Genomic DNA, 16,865 nt, shown 5'->3' on the forward strand with positions numbered 1-16,865 from the left:
AAATAAAATACTCAATACCAAAAGAATAAAAGTCCCATACATCAATAACAACAATCCTTTTTTTCAAAATAAAAGCATACACACATTTAAAGCACCCAGATGTAGCATGTTCTTTCCAAAATAAAAGCCTTGTCTTTTTAAGTAAAATAAACGTTTGTTTATTGTTGTTTGTTTTTCTTTTCAAAATAAAATCCCCTCACCCCTTTTTTGTGTTAGTTTAGTTTTTTCTTATGTTATTTTTTTCTTATCAAAATTAAAGCCCAAGGAAAAGTTTTATTTTATTTTATTTTTATCAATAGGCTACAAAAGTCAAATAGGCCTACATAATTTTCCCCACACAAAATAAAAGCCTCCAACATAGTTTTTCTACAGGTCCACCCATCTGACCACTTAGCAGCCTCTAGTGGTCAGATGGCTGCGTTGCATTTTCAGAGCATGTTTTATGTTAATGATCAATCAATGGACGGTTCAGGCTTTGATCCAAAGTGTCCAAGATCCGACTGAGAGCATTCTCCCCCTAGTGGACATAAACAGTAACAACAGCATGAATACAGGCATGAATGGAGACCAACATGTGGAGACCAACATGTGTAGTAAACTGTTGATGAGTCATCACAGATCAAACATTAATGTTCATCTGTAGAACAGACTCTGAAGATGGAAGAGATTTAAATAAACATCTGGACGTTACCTTGCTCTCCAAAGCTCTCTGTTTCTGCTCTATGGTGACTTTGGTTTGGTCAAAAGAGCCAGGATTTGATCCATCTAGTGGACACAAACGGTAAAAACAGCATGAATAGTGGCATGAATGGCAACATAGGTGATTCTATCAGGAGATGCAAGGCTGGGTTCCTCATGCATGCATGTCTCAGGGTAGAGAAACTGTGCTCCACTGAAGCACCCCCCCCCCTCCCCCTCCATAGAATCACCTAAGATCAACATTTAAATGATAAAACTCTTTGACAGAATGGAGACCAACATGTGTAGTAAACTGTTGAGGAGTCATCACATTAGAACACGATGAGTCATCATTAGAACATGAGTCATCACAGATCAAACATTAATGGTTATCTGTAGAACAGATGTAAGAGATTGAAATATAAAAAATCTGGGCGTTACCTTGGTCTCCAAAGCTCTCATTTCAGTCCGCTGTGCAGTGAACTGTTCATTCTGTGCAGTGAACTGTTCAGTCAGTTGTTTCAGCTGATTCTGTTGTTGCTTCTCCATTCTGTCCATTCTGACAAAACATACAGATATTTATTGACTGATTACAAAGTAGCCTAAATGCAATTACACACAAAAGAATAAACACAATGATACAACACATTGTCTCTCTAGATGAAGGTTAAACAGTACAATGTATCACATAACTGTTACACTGATGTACACGCTAGAGCTCTTCAGCCTAAATGCAGCAACACGTTAAACAGCGCATCAGTTCGTTCATTCATTCATTCATTGCGTTTCTCTCCGTCTCCTGATCAGAGCAGCAGTGCACTCTAGCGCACACACACACACACACACACACACACACACACACACACACACACACACACACACACACACACACACACACACACACACACACACACACACACACACACACACACACACACACACACACACACACACACACACACACACACACACGACACATTGATTGGTTTATTAAAAGTCTCCTGATCGAAGCGCAGCAGCGCACTCTAGCGCGCACACACACACACATGACACATTGATTGGTTTATTAAAAGTTTGCATAAAAAGGCAGAAAGTACACACAGTGCGGGTCCTCTCGGGTAATACACATAATGATTGACAGCCCCGTGTTCTGAGGCAAATGCGGCCATTCCGACCCGGCTCCGAGTGACTATGATAAAACACTGACTGAACCCGGTACGGGTCTCTCGGGTAATTTCAGGGTCGGGGCCCCCGTGAAGACCTCTAGTGCACGCACGCACGCACGCACGCACGCACGCACGCACGCACGCACACACACACACACACACACACACACACACACACACACACACACACACACACACACACACACACACACACACACACACACACACACACACACACACACACACACACACACACACACACACACACACACACACACACACACACACACACACACACACACACACACAGTCATTGTCATCTCACCTGTCAGTCATCTGATGAATCTGCTGGTCCAGCATCCTGGACACTCTGTCCACTTTGTCCTCTCTGTCCACTGTCTGCTGTTTCAGCACGTTGTCCACTCTGTACACACACACACACACACACACACACACACACACACACACACACACACACACACACACACACACACACACACACACACACACACACACACACACACACACACACACACACACACACACACACACACACACACACAGTTTAACACGACACAACACAACATTTCAGTGGATTAGGTTTAGGACAAAGAAAATGTAACTCCAGTACTTGAGAATTAAGTATAAATACTCCTTGTCATATATTCCTACAATTACAAGATACATGTACTCTTGTCACCTGCTGGTGGCGCTATAACAGGCCAATGTGAAAAGAGTGATCTTTTTACATTTTAGACATTTGAAACCTTTTTAAATGGGACATTCTGCATATTGAGTCATTTTCTTTAAGTATATTTATACTTACTATACTTTATATACTTATATAGTATGTTTATAAACTATAGTATATGAACTATATATATATAAACGATGGGGGTGGGGGAATCTGGGGGACCTCCATCTAACTATTGAACCCTATGGAAACATCCACTGGAAGCGCAGACTTACGCTACAAAGTTAATACTGTAGAGATGATATTGTACTACTGGATATTGAAACTCTTTCCCAGAACCCTACAAAGAACCATTCGAAGGCAAGACTGAAGATTCATGCATACCGACAAACACAGCTAAAATTAATTTCTAAAATCTGCCTCTGTGAGTCTGTCTCAGTTGTGATCACATATTATAGAAATGTTAGCATAGTGTGCATATTTCTATTCTTGTTCTTTCCTTTGTTTTTCCCTCTCACTCTTCACCAGAGCTACTGGAACGGCGATTCCCTCCTACTGTCTTATTTCTCTGTCTCTGATTGTAAAACTGCTCTAGAGAAGACATTTCTCCCCTTTGGTTTTCCTTTAATTGTTTATTTTGATGCTCTATGTTTTGCAAACTGTGTGGAATAGTGGTTTACTAAAGTGAGAAGTCAGGTATCGCAGTGGGGTTTTCGTCAAAGGATCTAAACCCTACACCAGGGGTCTTCAACGTTTTCAGGCCAAGGACCCCTTAGATGAGAGAGAGATGAAGCAGGGACCCCCACAACCTGTTCATAGATTCCATTCATTGTTTGACAGCACAATCATCAGTGTATGTTGGATTCATGTCAATTTGTGTTTTCAGATATTTAACCACTTGAACCGTCAATACTTAATAAACTTGACCTTTCACTCTGTACTTGGTCTGCTCTTTTTACCCTCTACACCAAACCTCTGCACTGTGAGGCGTTGTGAGCTTGTAGATCGTCTATTTTTAGCATAAGTTCTTAGAATATGGCCTCTAGGGTTCAAGTGGTCAAGTGGTTATATAAGGAAAAACATTTTGTATTTCCATAACAAAGATTTAGGGGACCCCCTGTAGTAACTCTGAGGACCCCCTAGGGGTCCCAGACCCCCTATTGAAGACCCCTGCCCTACACTATATATGATGCACTACAGTACTATGGCTTGTACTGTATATTCAACATGACAATCTCATTTTAACACATCTGATTGTTTACTCGTATTATGGAAGATAAACAACCAGGCTACGTTTGCTGTTCCTTATTCTATATTTGACTAATTGAAAACATAATACTGCATTATCTGCTCCTAACAAAGTTTATAATAACGATATATTATATATTGTCTTTATTGTTTAGTATGTGAACGGTCACAGCTTGTCCATATGTATCTCAGTCTATAACGCCTGACACTGTGGTTCTATTGGTTTGTCGCTCTGACATCACGCTCTGGCTTCACTGTGATGTCACACTAACAGAAACCCATATTTATATGGAGTTCCCTGATGTCATCAATATTAAGCCCATATCTAACAGGATATGCCCATATATGGAGACCACATCGGCCACATACCACACTAACGGCTGGTTCTAGACAGGGATCTCCATGTATGGGCATAAAAGGGTACGATGTCAGGTGGTATAGACATCATAGGACTTTCACATAACAAATAACTGAGTAAGCATGTTTGGGCTCTCATACATGGGTACACATATATGGGTACCAGGGGTCTCCATATAGTAACTGGTCCGATATACATCACTGGCAAGATGGCCAAGAATGTCGCCCTGAGGCATCTTATTACTAACTGTTAACTCATTCAGAGCCCCAGACATTAACGGATTATAATGTCCAAAGTGCCTCCTTCAGGTCCCATTCACTTGCGTTGTCTTATTTTGAAGGCCAGAAGTCCACCACGCAATCACTTCCGGTCTGACGTCATCGGATCGTGCGCCGGAACCGATCGTTCTCCACGTGGAGTTGTGTAATGGCCGACCGGAGCTTTTATCATTGTGTAACATAAGCGAGCATCTGCCTCCATCCTAGCTTCTAAAGTGTAGTTTTGAGATAATGGACATTAAAGATGAGATCCCCCTCCACCTCAATGTTATGGATGGGACTATTTTGTGCTCGTGGAGCCGTGATGATGCGAAATCAGCGACGGATTTCGTCTCCGGACCCGCGGCCATTCTTCTCGGTAATGTACTCGCCGTTACAGTAATATATTACTTTTCCCGAGATATCCCGTGAATGGCACTACAGATACTCGAGTACTTTTCGCGAGATATCCCGTGAATGGCACTAGATGAGTTTAACACATTGTGGACATTGTATTCTTGAATCTCTTCTTAATGTGTTACATTCCTGAACATTTAATTTTCACTGTGCAAATAACTCATGTTACTGTACAGTTATTTGCATATAGTATTTGTTGTATGCATATTCCATCATTTTGTGGAAATATTTTATTTTTCTCTGTATACATACTGTACCAAAAGTGATATCCCCAGCATATGTATGACAGTAAATGTTGAATTATGTACTTGTAACAGTGTTTTTATATTGCAGTATTGATACTTTTACTTAAGTAAAAACAATGTGAGTACTTTTACAACCACTGCACTGATGTAGTGCTATGAGCTGATGTCACTTATAATGATTAACATGTTAATGATTGACATGAAGTCATCATCTCACCTGTCAGTCATCTGCTGAATCCTCTGGTCAATGGTTTCTGTCATCTGTTTCTGTTTCTGTACACTGTACAAACACACACACACACGCGCGCGCGCGCACACAGACACGCGCGCGCGTGTACACACACACACACACACACACACACACACACACACACACACACACACACACACACACACACACACACACACACACACACACACACACACACACACACACACACACACACACACACACACACACACACAGTTTAACAAAGCACAACAGGACAAGATAAAAATTAGTCTTGTCAATTTGCACTTGAGTTCAAGTAATGGAGTAGGAAAAAATGGTATTCAAAAGTATATGCTTTTAAAAAACATGCTTCTTATGTATTCATGAGTACAAATTACAATTAAAAAAAAAAGAAAAAAAAAAAAAAATATATATATATATATATATATATATATATATATATATATAACAAAGAATTCCAGAGCTTTTCAACGTATCAATAATAGAGAAAATAGTAGCTCTACCGTACATGCTCACAACACATTGCGTGAGCTTGTAGATCTACAATTTTCACTATATTTGAAGGGGTACTGTACTGTACTGTACTGTACTGTACTGTACTGTGCTGCACTGCATGCATCATTTCTCCTTTCCAAAAAATGTATTGGAGTCAAAAGTGCAATATTTATCTTGTACTGCAATGAAAGTCCTAAGTATCCAAAATGACAAATACTAAATTACAGTACAGTAAATGTACTTCATTAGTGTACACCTCTGGTCATTATCATCTTACTTGTCAGAAATCTGCTTGATCCTCTCAGAGTCACTGCTTCTCTCTGTCTGGGCTGTGAGGAAGTTCTGCTTCTGCTTGGTCTCCCATGCCGAACAAGTGACCAAACTAGCCTACACATATACATAATATACATAATATAACATATTACTCTGGGTGATTTCCAAAGAGCCAAACCATAATGAACAAAAAGCAAATAGTTGAAATAAATGTAGTGTAAGGAAAATGAATAAGTGCTACAAAGTAACCATAGCAGCCAAACACCAAACCTACAGTAGCATCTGACTGAACAACAAACCATCTAGCATAAGTATTAGTCAACAACATACATACATACACATCTAAACATAATCCAAATGAATAAATTAGACAGTCAAATATATACGTAAATATCAGCAACCAGGGAAGTTATAAGTAGCCTACAGATACATCATCATCTGCAGCAGCAGCTTCCACATTACAGGATGAAATGCCAATGACTGCATTTTTATTTTCAACATTAGTTCCTTTTCTACATCCCCTGAGATATTTAAAGGTTACAAAAGCACGGTTTTCAGATGAAAATGTTTAATGTCCAAAACAGTTACATTTCAGGAAAATAAATACAAACATACTAATACCCAATAAAAGCAAAAATAGTAGAACTACCAGCTCACAACACGTTGCAACGCTGTGCGTTGTGAGCTGGCAGGTTGGCTATTTGTGCGACCTATGTGTGACACTAGTATGATGAAGTAGGACTTTAGTTTACATTACTATTCACATTATATTCTGACCTGGAATGGGGACAGGATGGACCACAGAAAATCTCCCTTATGATGTGGACACCCAGTGGACTGACAGGCTGAGCACAGGTTATAGTCATTGTAATAACACTTTGTACACAGATACCTGGTCCCCACGATAGGACACATCCCACAGCCGTTACAATACTGACCATGGTGGAAGTTAGGATCTGGCAAACAAAACAATAGAAATGCATTAGTATGAATTGTGTATAAAACTAGAAAACATGCTTCCCGGAGCACAGGTCTCCACCAGGCCAGGTAGCTAAAACTGACCTCATTGACAATGTGGATACTTTTGAATGGAGGTTCTTCCTTGGCCTACTGGGAGTGTGTTCACTTTTTCTCACCGATGGGTCCAGCAATGCCTGTGACATTACTTTGTCACATTTTCAAATGCCATTTAGTTTGACTCCGATTTACGACTAACAATGATTTACAACTACTTTCAGATACATCTTGATAACATGACTTCAGGGATAATGTGTACCAATTAAGTAGAATTTTGGACAAAAAGTAGCAACAAAAATTGTTACGCAACGGACATGGCGGTAAACTTGTATTTCATCCTTGAACAGTGTTGTTTTTGTTGACGAAACGATGACGAATATCATTTCGTTGATGCACCTTTTTTCACAACGAAGACGCGACGTAAACGAGCTAAAATGGGGGGCACGGTGACTAACATGACGAGACCAATGTGTGTTTTCGTTGACGTGGCGGAGACGAGACGAACATCTGGTTTATTGGACGTTTTAACGTGCATGAAAAGCTGTAAAATATTATAAAGGATATGAAACGTTCTAGGACGCATATAGCAACAGGCTCTGTGATTGGCTATATGTCGGCATGACTACACATGTTGTTTGTTGTTGTCGGAAGCATATCAATTAATAATTTCGGTCATCGGAAAAGAAGACACGATATGGATTTATTTTACGATCCAGGAAATAATGCAGGCTTACTTACAGTACCACGGAGCGCTGCTATTCCCAATCCAACGGTAAGCAGACGGCACAAATCATATAGTCCTTGTTATTGACAACTGGACCCGTGGTCACTTTCCTACTAATCCTACTGGTTAACATCTGGCGCTAAGCTTCAGGCTAATGTTGGCTTGTTTAAGCAAACGTAAATTAATTGTATTGTTTGTTGTAAAGCATGGAAACTTTCTTTCGCTGGATGCGGAGAGAGCGGTACTATTCCCAAAAGCTACGTTAGTGACGTAGTGGTTTGTTATCGGTCAGCGGAGTCCGACGTTGCGTATTGCTGTGACGTCACGTGTAAATCCTTGGAACTCAACAGTACCGTGCGCTCGCGCGCGTGTGTGTGTGTGCGTGTGCGAGTGTGTGTGCTGTCTGTAGTGTGACAAGTGCCAGTTTAGTGATACCATACAAAAAAAGACATGCATACTGTATTCTTAGATTATATTACAATTGCCTCCTGTGTGAACTGTGCATATAAATAGAATGGGGCAGGTGTAACATTGTTATTAGCCTATACATCTATCCACAACTTCCCAACGTCCCATCGTGAATTGTGCAGAAGGTATGCGGCAGCTTCCGGCGCCGCCACCGAGTGTGATCTACAAGCTCACAACGGCTGCATCTGCGATGCGACGTGAGCTTGTATGTCTGCTGTTAACCGGAAGTGTCCTGCAAATAATGCTACAGTAACTTCTTGCGGAAACATGTGGATTGCTTTACGAATTCTATTGCACCTGTCAACTTTGATTCCAATGTCTAATAGGCTACTTAATGAATTTATTTAAAGACACATTTTTCTTTTTGACTAAAACTATTGACTAAAACTGGACTAAAACCTTTGTGTGGGTTCGTCGACTAAAACTAGACTAAAACTATCAAGGATATAAATGACTAAAATGTGACTAAAACTAACTAGTAAGACACCTGAGGGTGGAATGCGAACTCAGGGTGCCAATTCTTGACCATCTGGCCAACCACAGCGTTTCTCTGACGATTCTAGTTGTTATCAACCCTAGGAGACACGGGGAGAACATGCAAACTCCACATAGAAAGGCCCTATCGCCAACCCCACCTAGGGTGTGAGCGATAGGGCCTAAACATGGAGATGTGGAGAACACTATATATGGAGATAGTCCAGTCCATCATGTCATATGGGACTACCGTTATAGACAGTAGCCATTGTTAGGCCGGAGTCAATGGCTGTCTGTCTGACTGTCTGTACAGGAAGTGATGTCACATGACATACTTTTTATGCCCATATATGAGTCATTCTGTTGTGTATCCTTCTCTTTTGGCTACTGTCTATGACGGTAGTCCCATATGACATGATGGACTGGACTATCTCCATATATAGTGTTATCCACATTTTGTGTAGCCGCCCCGTACAAGAAGTGATGTCACAACTCGCTGACATCACACTTACATCACTCCCGTACAGAAGGAAGGTTACGGAAGGAAGGAAGGTCACTCAAGCGACACGGTTTTTCAGAGTATATGCGACCTTCGGTCACAATAAGCATTTCGTCAAAAAGACTAAAACTAAATCTAAACTGCCTGCCAAAAACAACACTGTCCTTGAACCAGTTGGAATGTGCGTACAAAGTTTGATGGATATATCGGATAATGCGTTCATGATTTGAAGCAATTATGGGGGGACGGCGGGTCGGAGTCACCCTCTAAAGTCAGATGTGTCCCCTCAAAACGTATCTAGGAGTCATTTGGAATAATAAATACTAATTTAATATAATTTAGAAGTCTTTTCCACACAAACACAAAGCTTTTTGAATGATTTATAGTCCCCCCCCCCCCCTTTATATCCCTGCAAAATGGTTTGGTCTGTTGCCAGGCAGTAGAGGTGCACGGATGGCGCTTTTAGCCGCGGTTGCCACGGTTAACCGCCATTCGGTTATATAATTATTAATTAATATTGGATAAGCGCAGATGAAATGTGTAACATAACGTTGTTCTTCATGAGGCAATATCCATGATTGATTAAACTTACTTACTTGCTGTGTCCACTTAACCCATTCAGGCCGGGAACACATTTTAGTGTATGGGAGGGGCTTACAGTACATGTACAGTATGTAGCAACATATTTGTTTTAGTAGGCTAATTTCTGATTTAGGCCTAACTATAGACAGGTTTCTGGTCCACGTTACACTGATAAAACTAGATGCGTGCGCAGGGTCCGTACCAAAATTAGCCAATGAAACCAGCGCTCCCCAAAACAACAGGTTTGGGGATTGGACGGAATTGATTACATGATACAGTCAGCTGTGCATTTAGTCTCAATGTTTGTAAACAAGAAACCCGTCTATAGGTTAGGCCTAAATGGGTTGGCATCAGCATGCCTTGCGCTGGTTGCACCTTGCCAAACCGTGCTAAAAAGTTAAACCCCTCATAGCTACATTGCGCATATTTGCACAGTCGGTAACAGTTAACTTCTCGCTAGCAAGCTGTGTGTGTCCATTTCTCTCTCTCTCTTTTCTCTCGCTCTCTGCCTCGCGTCGCTGTCTCTATCTCTCTCTCTGTGTGTGTGTGTGTGTGTGTGTGTGTGTGTGTGTGTGTGCGCGCCTGCCTGCGTGCATGCCTGCCTGCGTGCATGCCTGCCTGCCACCTCCTGCCCATTCACGTCTGTCTCTTGTGTGAGAAGTAAAGTGGCTACAGTACAAGTAGCCTAGGCTTAGTTGACAACTAGTGTTTACTGCTGCTTATAGAATTCTATTGCATAGGTTAGGTGCGGCCCCTCCCCCTGTACCACACCCTCTAGATTTATAGATTCTGGTGGCATCAATCATTCATTCACCCCTTCCCATTAACCATCAAATGAATTCATTTCAAAGTTCCCCACATGTTACATATATTTAAATAAAATAACATGCATAATGGATTTATATAATAATGTGGCTTTGTCACAGCATAACAATACTTATTGTCCATTTTAATATCACAATATGTCATGGGACAATATATTATTTGTGACACCCCTAGGGAGGGTTACATTTTTTTCTTTAATCACTTGGGGAAGGTTGTTGATTTCTTCCCCAGATGGAGGGTCGTGGGATTTTATCAGGACACACAAATTTTTTCCAGGCTTAGCCTATACTTTTTTTTTCTTTTTTTTAATCGACCTGTCTCTCAATCAAATCAAATTAAGTAAATTTTCATGAAAATTTTTAAATCCTCAAGAACGACTAATTATTTGTTCATCATTGTAAACCTGTGTGTGCATTCATGAATTCATACATACAGGTGCTCACAATAAAAGACTGTTAGCAATGATTCTCCTTTGTTCAAAACAGTGATCAAATCACACAATAAGCTAAAGATAAAATGTTTTATTCTGTTGTATTTGATCCAAATCAAATACTGACCATTTGTAGATCCCCTGAGAGGCTCCTTCTTCAAAAAAGAGATGAAGATTTGAAGGTGGGAGAGGATGATGAAAGGAGGAGCCAAAGCAGGACGGGACTGGTACTCAACGATGAGTTTGTAATGCTGGAACATCCAGTAGTGGTTGCTCTTCTCCTGCACCTTTTCAAAGGTGTTGCTGCATGGAGGGTTGAAGGGACAAATCAACAAACTATTAAATCATATTCAGGGTAGAATGGATCTTGCAATCTTCATATGGGGTGTGCTTTTTGAGCGGTGGTACAGCATCTCCAAAGAGTCACTTTATATGTTCCTAGCTATGTCCCTCCCTATCTACTGTATGTCTGTAGCATGAGCTGCAAGGCTGCAATACCGCTGGTGACCAGTGGTAGCTGCTGATGCACCACTTACTTCAACACCTGGGTGACATACCTTCAAGTGCCACTGCCTTGCAATGCATGTATTTGACCCATACAAATACGCGTGTGTGTGTGTGTGTGTGTGTGTGTGTGTGTGTGTGTGTGTGTGTGTGTGTGTGTGTGTGTGTGTGTGTGTGTGTGTGTGTGTGTACACACAGAGTGCACAGTAAGCTGGAACAGCAGACAGAAACCATTGATCAGAGGATTCACAGGTGACTGACAGGTGAGATGCTTTTCATTGCAATAAATAATGTAGTGTGCGCTGCAAGTGGTGTGAAGGCACTCGAGATGCTCCATTTGACGTGAATTGTTGTGTTGTGCAATAAGAGGTTTGAGAGCATTGACATTTTTATTTGTATTGTTTAATACATTTATTTTAGCAAAGGTGTAAGTGTGCACAATAGGGCTATTAGATACTCTAGTCTACTGGCTTATCAATAGGATTCATAATGTGCTCAACTCCATTGTTCTCATTTCAGTAAAATGATATGTTTAACATATATAAAACTTTACCCTGGGTGAAAATGTACAGTATGTTGAATATATTTTGGGGCGATAGTGGTCACATTGGAAGAAAAGAATTGACACACAATTGTCAAAAAGTGGCAAAGTTTCATAAAGCCACCATCTTGTAAATATGCAACTTTGGGTTCCAGACACACTCAATCCCACCCGCGAAAAAACTGTCCTCATATGGAGCATTGTCAATTGCGTTGTGACGTAGCCTGAGCCATTCAAATAAATAAATTATATCTGCGAGTGAAAGAAAGGGTGGACGACGTCGCGGAACAACGCGTTGGCACTCGTGGTAGGTCAGGACGGTCTCATTGAAACTAATTTATTTTAATGTGATTTCAATGCCCGCATCGCATCGCATCGCTCGCATCGCCAAAAATATATTTAAAAAATGAATAGACACCAGTTTTGATCAGTTTTGACCAGTAGCTCATCTGATTTAAAGGTTATAGCCATAAGTATAACTGTTTTTAGGTGGCAGTCATATTGAAATTGGACCATATATCGACCGTGAAGGTTGCTGGCCGCTCGAGCTAAATCATTAGAGCGTACCCTGGGCTTCATCTGGGCCAAATGCTTTTAAGACTGATTAGTGTGGAAATATCCTGGACTATTGCTGAAATACTGTCCGTATAGGTCATTATGTAGCTTAAAGCTAAAATATGAAATTTGCTCAATATAAGTATGCACGTTTGCATCCGGCAGTTTCTAAATGCTGGCGATCCATACACAATATTTCCGGGTTCACATTCTGGTAAGATCAGAGGTGATGAGAGGAGAGGAGAGAAGAGCTGAGTTCAGGAAAGCAAGAAGAGACACATAATAACATTAAAGGAGTCACAGACAGACAGACAGACAGACAGACAGACAGACAGACAGAAGGAAGGTGGCTAACAGATACAGAAACAGGGAACCTACGTGAGCATGGCGATGAGCAGGTTGATGAGCAGTATGATGGTGACCAGCAGGAAAACCACCAGCAGAATGATCACCAGCCAGTTACTCAGCCAGTACTCGTTCCTGCATGGCTCAGCACCGCCCTCTATCTCTGTCACGTTGGAAGTGCAGTTGTCGGCCATGTCCCAATCTAATCCCACTTTGATTAAAATAACATAATTATTATTATTATTGTTACCCGTATTAGTATTAGTAGTAATATTATAATAATACATTAACAACTGAAAACAGTCAACATATAAGTCAAGATGAAATTAAGATTTACACATAAGACACTAATGGGCGATGGCATTTTAAGGTATTGTAAGTGATGTATACAATATATAATTAAAACAACATGTTAACATCAAGTTAAATGTCTATAATGTGACAGTAACCATTGCTATAAAGCTAAAGTAAGCACCATTTTATGCTGAATACTCTCACACACACACACACACACACACACACACACACACACACACACACACACACACACACACACACACACACACACACACACACACACACACACACACACACACACACACCATCTATTTCCTCAAGATTCAAATCTCCAAAGATGTAGAGGTACGGTCTGTAGATCACTCGACGTAAGATACGATATAGGTTGGGATCGTAGTCATACAGCAGCCCTTGAGTAGCTACTCCATATGCCACTATCCACACCGCCAGGAAGATGAGGAAGAAGGCGACATCTTTCATCTGAAACAAGACATACAGTATAGGCTGATTATCAATTCAAAGACTTGGGGAGTAGAGACTTCCCTCCTTGGGAGTTCAGACTAGCAAGTTCTCCTTAGGAGAAGGGACTTCCGAGGACAGGAGGACGGGAGGAGGGTAGTTCTGCTATTGGAATAGCAGCATACTCAATGACGTCACCGTCTCAGCTTGCTTCAGGGCATTCCACTGTGCGTTTCTGTGAATAGGCCTATACAGGCCTATAGGCAGATCATAGGCCTATGATCTGCCTATATATAGGCAGATCTACAGTACAAGTTGGACGCATTCATAGCAGTAGATCTGTTCCAACAGAGGATAAAATGTGCTCACTCAACAGTCATAGTGAACTTAAAAAATAAATAAAACACAACACTGGCTTTGTTCTTTCTTTCCCTTTTCCCAAATGTCAACCTAATCCTTTCTACTGTTATACAGTATAATGTATAGAAATGTGCATATGAATAGCCTATATTATTAATTATAAATATAATATAGCCCACTGAGTGTCCAGCCCTGGGTGATTATCGTATTATGCCGTTCTCACGGAAATCTTACTGCAAGTGGTTAAAAATGTAATAATGACTTAAAATAAAGTCAGATATAACATCTAAGCTACTCTTCAATAAATGACTTTTCAGGGCTTAATGTGCATTGACAATAAAACTAAATATGAAATACTGAAACAGCCTTGCCTATTCATTAGTTGCACCTAAGTAAAGTGTAGCCTATATTAGGTCAATATAATTATAAAATTGATTGATTGAATACAATCAAATTAAATACTGCAGACTTGTATATTTTAAGAATCAATATATAAAGCCACCAGTAAAAAAAAGATGTGGACATTTGCACATACTGTCGTGTAGATGGTGCCGTGCTGTTGAACAGTTTGTGGGTAATTTGCTGTGGAAAGTCGGTGCAAGTCTAGTCCAGAGCAAACTTGGTAAAATGGAAAGATCGGGCAGATCAAGTCTACATCCGGGTATTTGTTTATTTATTTATTATTCTCTACTTGCTCAGATGCAGACTTGAGGATTGGAATGGTACTTGGAGACGGACTGATGACGTTTACAAGTTCGGGAGGACAGGAGTACAGACAAGTAGGCAGATTGAAATTGGGCCTTAGTGTTTATTTAGACTGTCTGTGACTTCTCCCTCCACTGGAGCAAGAGCAGAGGTTGAGGTCACAAACTGGGCAAGAATTCATTATAATATCAGTGACCAATGCAACCCTCACATCGTGATAAAAGAACGTTAACATGTGTCTTATATCTTACCATCTTGCCAACAATGATGATTTTTGGTCCCATGTGTTTGTGAACAGCGAAGATGTGAATGAGACGGAGAGTGAAGACCATGTAGTCGATACACAGGACACATCGTCCAAACGCATAGGACCACTCAAACATCCTGAAGCACAAAAAAACAATAAATAAAAAATAAATAATACATTTTCACTAAAGTCCAATTTTTATGATTTGAAGATTATCATCACTGTTCCGGCATTTATCATAGTAGGCATTATAGGCATAATGTCTGCGTATGCGATCGAGAGGATGGCAATGTCGCTTCTGTGGTCCATGTGTGCTGACCATACAGTATGTAACAGTGAAATATCAACAATGCTACCAATCACAGGGATCAATAAAGGTCTACCTACAGTATATGGATATCCATCTAACCAGACAGAGACAGACAGACAGACAGACAGACAGACAGACAGACAGACAGACAGACAGACAGACAGACAGACAGACAGACAGACAGATTGACAGACATGCAGTCAGTCTGTAAAACGTGTTTACCCAATCAAACCGGCTGTAACATCTCTGTTCTCGGTTACAACCCAGTTCATACTGCATGATTGATTTCCAGTCAGTGACAGCTTCAGATATCAAACCTGCCAGTATCTTGTTTTTTAGTATTGTTCCTAGTGTTTCCTAGCCTTGTTTGTGGTTTCACCTCCCTGTATTACTGTACCATATACATTATAACATAATGTAACACACACACACACACACACACACACACACACACACACACACACACACACACACACACACACACACACACACACACACACAGACAGACAGACAGATATATATATATATATATTCGCCGTAAGTGTTGTGGTTAATCCTTGTTCTTGTGTATCCAAGTATTTCTAGTCCTTGAGTAATTAGACCCCTTAGTTTTCCCTGTGCCTTCCTAAGTTCCTTGTATTCTTTTGTTGTTAATATCATCACTGCTCTGCCGGTGACAGTTTGTATCTGCACTCCTACTCTTCCAGAACCACATTGTGCCGGAGGTAGGGAGCGCCTGTTTTATTCACCTGGACCACGCGGAGGTGCCGAAAGTCGGGGGGACGAAGATTTACTATTCTGTCCATATCGTGACCTAACTCGGACGGTGCTGAGTCGGCTCATTCGACCTTGGCAACGCTCTACACAGCGACTCGCTTGCTCGCCGGTGTCTCATGTGGATCAAGGTCGCGTGAGACGGCGTGCCTCCGTCATCTCCACCGAAAACAAGCACTTCGCCCTTGGAACCTGAACTGTTTTTGTTTTTATTTGACCCGCCTCAACTCGACCCACCAATTAAGTAAAACATTGTTGACTCGGCTCATCCCGCCCCGCGGGTAACCAGCGGGATCCCGCCGATTACAGGTCAGCCCACACATATTGAAATGTTCTTTATTGGGAATAACCCCTTGAGCTGAACCATCTCGATTCAAGGAGCACCGCACATTACAGAATGCATACGAAGTACATATAGGTACATACATACAGTAACAACCAGAACATATAACACTACAACAAAAAATAGGAACAAATAAACACAACAAAATAAAAGAACAACAGACATAAAACAAACAAAACACAGAGCACATACTGTATATGAATCATTGTGTCAGAGATCTATTATACTGTTAATGAAAGCATGCGCAAGTAGTCTCAAAATAAGAGGACAGCCATGTTTTGAACATTTGAAAAGATAATATTGACCGGATATGAGCAGCTAGATTGTTCCAGTCGGAAGGAGC

This window comes from Nannobrachium achirus (genome assembly GCF_963921795.1).
Source record: "Nannobrachium achirus genome assembly, chromosome: 18".
NCBI classification, from domain to species: Eukaryota; Metazoa; Chordata; class Actinopteri; order Myctophiformes; family Myctophidae; genus Nannobrachium; species Nannobrachium achirus.